The sequence below is a fragment of the Gasterosteus aculeatus genome, chromosome 18 (assembly GCF_964276395.1).
Source record: "Gasterosteus aculeatus chromosome 18, fGasAcu3.hap1.1, whole genome shotgun sequence".
NCBI classification, from domain to species: Eukaryota; Metazoa; Chordata; class Actinopteri; order Perciformes; family Gasterosteidae; genus Gasterosteus; species Gasterosteus aculeatus.
Genome location: NC_135706.1, coordinates 7,119,807 through 7,128,255, shown reverse-complemented (window position 1 = coordinate 7,128,255; position 8,449 = coordinate 7,119,807). Strand labels below are relative to the sequence as shown.

At 41.6% G+C, this 8,449-nt stretch overlaps 1 long non-coding RNA gene across 1 annotated transcript; it reads left to right on the top strand.

The window, feature by feature from the left end:
• The first annotated feature begins 5,735 nt into the window (after nt 1–5,735).
• On the top strand, nt 5,736–8,449 carry LOC144389359 (uncharacterized). The gene is made up of 2 exons (XR_013453350.1): nt 5,736–5,996; nt 7,175–8,449. It is a non-coding gene; the product is annotated as an uncharacterized LOC144389359 (long non-coding RNA).

Below are 8,449 nucleotides of genomic sequence, written 5' to 3'. Positions count from 1 at the left end.
AACTAAACTTAACCCCTTTCGGCCGCTCAGTCGACTGGCCTCTCTTCACTTGCAACGTAAACAAATACAAAAGGTGCAAAGCAAGAACTTGAAGATGGAGAAATGACGGCTGCACAAATTCGCGGAGAGACAGGAAATAATGATCAAATGTGTGTGTTTGTGTGATCTGTGTGTGTCTTCTGAGTAAAAACGCACATATGATTTCGATTCGATTTGTTTTGGTCTGTTTGTTTAAGTGCCTCACACTATAAGAGAACACTTTATGTGTTTATAGCGCCAATGATCAGTCACTCACAGGGTTACGGCGAAAATCACATCTCGGCTGTGCCTTTGCAAGTTACACAAGTAATCATCTGCGTTACGTTTCACATGGACCAATTAAAATCGAGATATCGCTGGACATTTGCGCGGTGACGTCACTACGCCAGCCACGTTGTAAGGCTAAACCCCGCGAAATTCAAAGTCAATATGACGGCGGTGTTCAACGATATCACCGATCTGAGACGAGTTTACACCGCTGCGATCGACGTCTTCACGAGGAAACAGCGGCGGGTGGATTTTACGTACAAATACTCGACTGATCGGTGAGTCAGAAACTAAACTTCGGGGTTAATATTGAAGTGTGGTGCTGACGGTCCGACCGGCGACCGGTACCCGGCGAGGGGGCGGCGCTGACGGTCTGGCTGGATGCATGTCACAGCCGCCTGGTGGTGCTGGACAGCGAGGTGCAGGATCATCCGGATCAAGCCCACCTACTGATGGACCAACTCAACCGACCGCTGCAGCTGTATCAAAACGCAGCGTAAATGGTGGTCCTACTACAAGCTGTAAGAATCTTGAGATCTAGTTCTAAACATCACCGCCCCCACCCCATTGCATTGTGGGTAATGACGTGTCCACTATAATTAGCGGCGATATGACACTTACTGACCTCACCAAACGTCACTGGGACGTTTAGTTATAGGCCCCGAGTCCAAACATAAGGCATGTGGAAGTCGGCTGACCAGCTCGCGGCAGCCTCCTGGCCCTGCAGCCAGGAGGCTGTCGCGAGCTGGTCTGGCCGCAAAGATTTGGTCCCAAATTGAAGATTCGGTGTGTGAGTGCCAAAATTCAAAATTGGGTTGCCAAATTTCTGAGATTTGGGTGAGAGCCAAATTTCGGTGGGTGGTGGGAGGGCAAATATGTTTAATGAAATAATCAATCCCAAATTCCACTAGTGAACACGTTCATTTCTTATTCTCATATGAATAGGATTACACTTTTGTTCATTTTCGTCATTACCCACAATGCAATGGGGGCAAACCGTGACTGAAACCAAAAATCTTCAAATCAAAAGAAAACCTTTTGTACTATATCAATTACTTAAAACCTTGTACATGTAGTTATGACAATTCTCAAAAATGTCATGGCAGTGTTCCCTGGCAATGGCATGAATAGTGAACAGGTGATTCACTCTAAGGGTCACGTGAAATATTACATGGAGGCAATGGAGAAAAGAGAATCAATTAATTTCTTAATTGTTCTTGCCTAGTGAGAAACATGTCAAATATTCTACAGTCAAAATGTCTGAATGCCATGAAGCCATACAAGTCATTTTCCTTATACCGCAGCATTTGACCAACATTATTTCTTATCATCAGGGCCCTTTGACCTCTTGGGCCTAACCGTTCCATTTTGGATGGAAGTGTGACAAATAAACCACAATTAATGAAAACAAACGTCTGTATTCATAAACTCTCATTACGTACTGCTTAATAAACACGTGTTCCCTCTTCCCTAAAATAAATATAACAAGATTATGCAACAATGGTTGCAAATGAACCATAAAAATCACATAAAATGAACTGCATTAAATACATCTGTACTAACCTGGCTAAATAAAATAAACAGTTTAATATAATTAAATAAATGGTTAAAATACACGTATTCTGCCACCAAATGTTGGAGACTTTTGAGAAAAATCAAATTGGATTTACAATTTGGTACAACTCGTAATGTTGTGTTTAACTCAGCTCTGGACTGATCTCTCTAAGTTCACATGACCGTATAGTACCTGTTTATTCAACTTAGCAATGTAAGTTTGCTGGCTTGGCCGCCTAGCTGACCGACTGGCAAGGTGGTGGGTCGGGCGCCGGCCGGTCAGCTAGGTGGCTGGGTGAAGCCAAATATGTTCAATGAAATGACCAATCCCCAAACCTTGTACGTTGTACACGCATTTAGGAGATCGTCAACGCGTGACCATTGAAAAATAACACAGCAATCTAGTGGCTCGTATTTCCCGTCAATAACACAAAACACATAAACAGTGAACAGGTAATTTTACTACATCCACAATATATACAAAAAGTGCAATATTAAATGAAATTACATTGATGCAATAGAAATAGAAATATATGCAGACAAAAGCATTCTGCGTCTTTCTTTGAACCGACACAACGAATCGATAATGAAATTCGTTGCCAACGCTTTCAATAATCAAATTTTAGCAATTTCAGCGATTCTTGTTCTCTTTAAGGATTGTGTGTTGTCAGATATTAAAACAACCGTTGTAATTGTCCAGTTATTAAAATGTCTGCTTTTTCAAGTACACGTTGTGGAATTACTCAACAGGTATTTATTATTACTATTACCTTAAATTGGCCGGATAAAAGTATTTGTAGATGTGACTTGAAATGAATAAAATTTTAGACAATTATACAAGTCTCTTTTACTGAAATATTCAGTGTAGGAAATATTCCATCATATACGTGCTCACTAATGTAATCTGGGATTGATTATTTCATTGAACATATTTGGGCCCCCCCACCATTGTGCCACCATCCTGAGCGCGTAATTTTAAATTTTGAGCACGGAGAACTATATTTTAGCAAAGAAAAACATATTCCGTGCGCGCAGTTTACTCAGGTGCCCTCTCCACAAACTGGTTTTCTGCGCGCAGGCAGCCGTTGCTGCGCTCTCTCCACCTCTTCGCTCTGCGCTCGCTCGACTTGCAGCAGCGTTACATTTGTGCCACAAAACCAACCAATCAGAGAACTAAAGAAGGTCCATTGTGATTGGCTGTTGGTCTTCAATCACAACGCTAGTAGGACTACCTACAGCATCGCGGAAGCTCAGCGAGTTGTTGAAGTTTGCAGCATTTGTGCTAAATGCTAATGGCCTGGATTAAAACACTTGCTGTTCTCATCATTTGCTTGGGTCATGTCTGATGGTGGCTAGCCGGACTTCTAATATCACTTTTTTCCGTCTTCTTTAGGAAGCGTTGTGAACTGCGCGCACGGAATATGTTTTTCTTTGCTAAAATATAGTTCTCTGTGCTCAAAACTTAAAGTTACACGCTCAGGATGGTGGCACAAATATAACGGCATAAGGGCAGAGCAGAACACGTGGGTGCCCTGAAAGTGTGTCGATGGCATTGTGCGTAATCACCTGTTAATGTGTTTTGTGTTGTTGAAGGGAAATATTATACGAGCCAATAGATTGTTCTGTTCTTTTTCAAATGTCACGTGTTCATGAATGTAATTCAAGAAAAACTCCCCAAACAATGAACAAGTATTCGATGGGGAGAATAAAGGAAAGGAAGGAAGAAACCTTTAGAGAGACACAGGACGATCCTCCCTGGGACGGACAGACTGTGATGGACGTACAGAATGAACAACGTAAAATATCTATAATACGTTCAAATCATCCGACAGAAATGATTCAAATTCACATATTATCTCCTCATATGCGTTCATGATCATGAAAGCATTCTAAATATATGCAGACAATATTATTTATCGGGTAAGTAAAGACATTTTGCAGCTTGCAATATCATCTACGTAAGAATATCGAGGAGTTTTTCTCGGCATGGCGGTGGAAGGTGTACGATCTCCGGCTCCAGGCTCAGGTACCCCTCATTCAGGCCATGGAGGACGCCTGTGACCAAATTGACGCTGTGGCAGTACAGGGATGGATTCGGCATTCCAGACGGTTCTTCCCACGCTGTCTGGCCAATGAGGATATTGCCTGTGATGTGGATGAGTTTCTCTGGCCGGATCCAGCTAGGCGGAGAGATGATGCATAGTACAGTATTTTCGGGGGGGGTTTAGATCTTTTTTTTGGTACTGGATATGATGTTATGTTTGTCCGATAGCTTACAGTGTTATGCAGTTATGAAAACTGGGACAAGTTTAGTTGTTTTTGTTGTGATTCTCCATGTTTGACTGGTTTGTGTATATGGAGAGAATTAAATAATATTTTCATCAGTCTGCAGCATTGGTCTTGTGTAGTGTTTGGCGAATTTATTGAATATTTGCACTTTCTCTGTGTACTTCACTTACACTACTCTAATCACTGAGAAATAGATTTGCTAAAAGTGTTTTAGGTTTATAACAGCAGTGTGTAAGTGGTACAAACAGAATTCCGTGTGTGGTTGCGCTAATTGTGTGAGTGAAATGAAAAACAAAACAAAGCAGTCAAAATTGTGTTTAAGCAATCGAGAAAAACTGTAAATAAGGCTCACATTTCTTATTTTTTGTTTTTGGTTCTAATTGCACGTGCAATTACTCCATTTAAGGGAATGAAAGGATTCTAAATATATGCAGACAATATTATTTCATTTTTTTTGTTCAATTATCGGGTAAGTAAATACATTTTGCAGCTTGCAATATCATCGACGTAAGACCGCACAAGATATTCAACTTCCCTGTTGCAAAATGATGAGCTTTTTCATGTTATCTGTGTCTATAAAAATATATAGCACAAAGAGTTTAAAAACTGCTCATTGCATTGTACATACCAGGTTTTTCAAAACGTTTTGGTAGAACTATGAAAAGTGCACAGTGATATTCTGGTCTGAAATGCCCTCCCCCTCCCCTCTTTGAAGATATTTACTTGGTGGTCCTTTTCTTGCCGTTTTGTCAGAGTCCACTAAGGTTCCCCATCCACGTCTTACTTAAAAGGGGACAATTGAGGGTTTTGCATGCAAGTTCACGCTTCTTTCCTTTGTTTTATTGCAGCTTCAATGAAGCGAATCGTTAACTGGCCATGCAAGAATAGCATTTGACCAGAGTTGTCTGTTTGAGACCCAAACAGAATCCCTATCACTAAAAAACATTTGGCTACAATTTTTTAAAATTATTTATTACTAAATGCTATTCAAATCAGTTGTGGTCTGTGCACAGTGTAGAATGATAATATGTTGTACTGAACGATGTGCTGGACTAAGCTCGAAGTTCACTATGACCTGTGTTTTCAGGAATTCGTATCCTTTCTTTTAGACTACTTCAACTTGTATTTGTGGAAATATATTACATGCAACATGTGAATCTTGGAGGAAAGATGTCTGATGTATCTGAGTAAATACTTGCACATATGATTTCGATTCAATTTTTTTTGGTCTGTTTGTTTAAGTGCCTCACACTATAAGAGAACACTTTATGTGTTTATAGCGCCAATTATTAGTCACTCACAGGGTTACGGCGAAAATTACAACTCTGCTGTGCCTTTGCAAGTTATACAAGTAATCATCTGCGTTACGTTTCACATGGACCAATTAAAATCGAGATATTGCTGGACATTTGCGCGGTGACGTCACTACGCCAGCCACGTTGTAAGGCTAATCCCCGCGAAATTCAATATGACGGCGGTGTTCAACGATATCACCGATCTGAGACGAGTTTACACCGCTGCGATCGACGTCTTCACGAGGAAACAGCGGCGGGTGGATTTTACGTACAAATAATCGACTGATCGGTGAGTCAGAAACTAAACTTCGGGGTTAATATTGAAGTGTGGTGCTGACGGTCCGACCGGCGACCGGTACCCGGCGAGGGGGCGGCGCTGACGGTCCGGCGGCGCTAGTCGGACACCTGCGGCGGGCAGGATGCGGCCGCGAGACTGAGACACCTGCCCTCACCAGCGCTGTTGTGGTTTTCATTCAACAGATTCTGTACAACCCGTCATCCAACTGTTCGTCTAACTAACATCTAACAAGGCATCTGGCCTGGATAGTACAGGTAAATACAAATGATTACACTATTACTAATACGGTAGAACGAATCATCATCAACACCAGCTGAAACTGTAACACTCGTTTGAATACCATTTTCGGAGCGGCCCGAGACGCAATAATGCGTCCGTGCGTCGGACATTTCATTGAACATGTTTAGTTGTGGGGTGGGGTGGGGCCCCCCACCTCCAGGCTGACCAATAGGCCTGCCGCCAGTGGCACAGTCAGACATCAGAACAGGCCGCTGTCTAGGACCCCTAGCTGACAAGAGGCGTCCCACCCACCACCTTGCCTACAGGCCAACTAGGAGCCACAGCCCGCGCCGACGTCCAATGTACCACACTGCCGTCATGGCAGGCGCCCTAGGTCCAAGGAACGCTTGGCTACTGCTGTTTGGAATTTCTCGAGCTAGACACCTATATCTCGACCAGGAGTTTCACTCATGGTTGGCACGGTTTGCCGATTTTTATGGCTCGGGTTCTTTTTTTTTTTTTGATGTCCATGGCTTGGTAACGTCCCATACATTGTTTTCCAACGTTTTTAGTCGTATTAAATTGTTTATTTTTCACGTTATTGGGTCTGAAATGGACCAAACGCTGCCCACATTGCATTGTGGGTAATGACGTGTTCCCTATAACTAGCGGCGATATGTCACTTACTGACCTCACCAAACGTCACTGGAACGCGGAACGTGGTGTCAGGAGAATAAGGTCATTCAGAGTTCACCTGACCTGACCTGACCTCCCCGAACGTTACTGACGTGTTTTGTGTTGTTGAAGGGGAAATACGAGCCAATAGATTGTTCTGTTAATTTTGAAATGTCACGTGTTCACGAATGTAATTCTCATCGATGCCTGATTGTACAATTCGCTTTTACATCGAATATGACAAGAGGATGGAGAACAGTCATTTTATTGATTATTGTAAGGTTATTACGTGAGTAATAAAACACATGTTTTATATTGGAGAATTGGAATCAGTAGTAATAACAATGTCAAATTTTTATTATTCAGACTCGATCTGTAAATTATGCAATTTTTTTTTTAATAAATGTTGTAATGCCCAGTCGGAATCGACCTCACAACCCTTGTGTCAGTGTTTCCAACCTGCGTTTTGAAGCATTACCTTGACTGAAGACTAAAAAAACAAGATGTCTTTCAACCTGTGTCTGTGTCTCCCTCGAAGACTTTCACGCGATTGGCTGAACAGGTGCTGGCAGCTAATAAAAAGGACCTGGATCTTCTCCGGATGTCTGTCAATGACGAGATTAATCTTGCCGCTCTGGAGGAAGAGGAAGGACTCTGTGACAGCGAGGCGGCCGACCGAGGAAAAGGCTGCTGGTGTTAGAGAGACAATTCAGATCTGATCGTCTGTTACCACTGGACACTTCGCACACTAGGCAAAACGTTTCTTTTTGTCGTTAGTTGAAATAAAGTGAAAACATTGAGCTGCAGCCACCGCCTTTTCTATTGGTCAATGCGTTAGATGTAGTGTGAGAACTCGGCCACAAGAGGGTGCTACGTGCATTGTGAAAAGAGCTCACACACTGGAGCGTCGTTCTGTTAAAAAATGCTCACGTTTCTTATTTTTGTTTTTTTTTGTTCTAATTGCACGTTCAATTACTCCATTTAAGGAAATGAAAGGATTCTAAATATATCCAGACAATATTATTTATCGGGTAAGTAAATACATTTTGCAGCTTGCAATATCATCTACGTAAGACCGCACAAGATATTCAACTTTCCTGTTGCAAGATGATGAGCTTTTTCATGTTATCTGTGTCTATGAAAATATATAGCACAACGAGTTTAAAAACTGCTCATTGCATTGTACATACCAGGTTTTTCAAAACATTATATGTTTGTAGAACTATGAAGGTATTGGGTATTCATTTAATGTACTATAGGGTGGTATCTAAAAAAAAGTGCACAGTGATATTCTGGTCTGAAATGCCCTCCTTTCCCTTTGAAGACATTTACTTGGTGGTCCTTTTCTTGCCGTTTTGTCAGAGTCCAGTAAGGTTCCCCATCCACCTCTTACTTAAAAGGGGACAATTGAGGGTTTTGCATGCAAGTTCACGCTTCTTTCCTTTGTTTTATTGCAGCTTCAATGAAGCGAATCGTTAACTGACCATACAAGAATAGCATTTGACCAGAGTTGTCTGTTTGAGACCTAAACAGAATCCCTATCACTAAAAAACATTTGGCTACAATTTTTTAAAATTATTTATTACTAAATGCTATTCAAATCAGTTGTGGTCTGTGCACAGTGTAGAATGATAATATGTTGTACTGAACGATGTGCTGGACTAAGCTCGAAGTTCACTATGACCTGTGTTTTCAGGAATTCGTATCCTTTCCTTTAGACTACTTCAACTTGTATTTGTGGAAATATATTACATGCAACATGTGAATCTTGGAGGAAAGATGTCTGATGTATCTGAGTAAATACTTGCACATA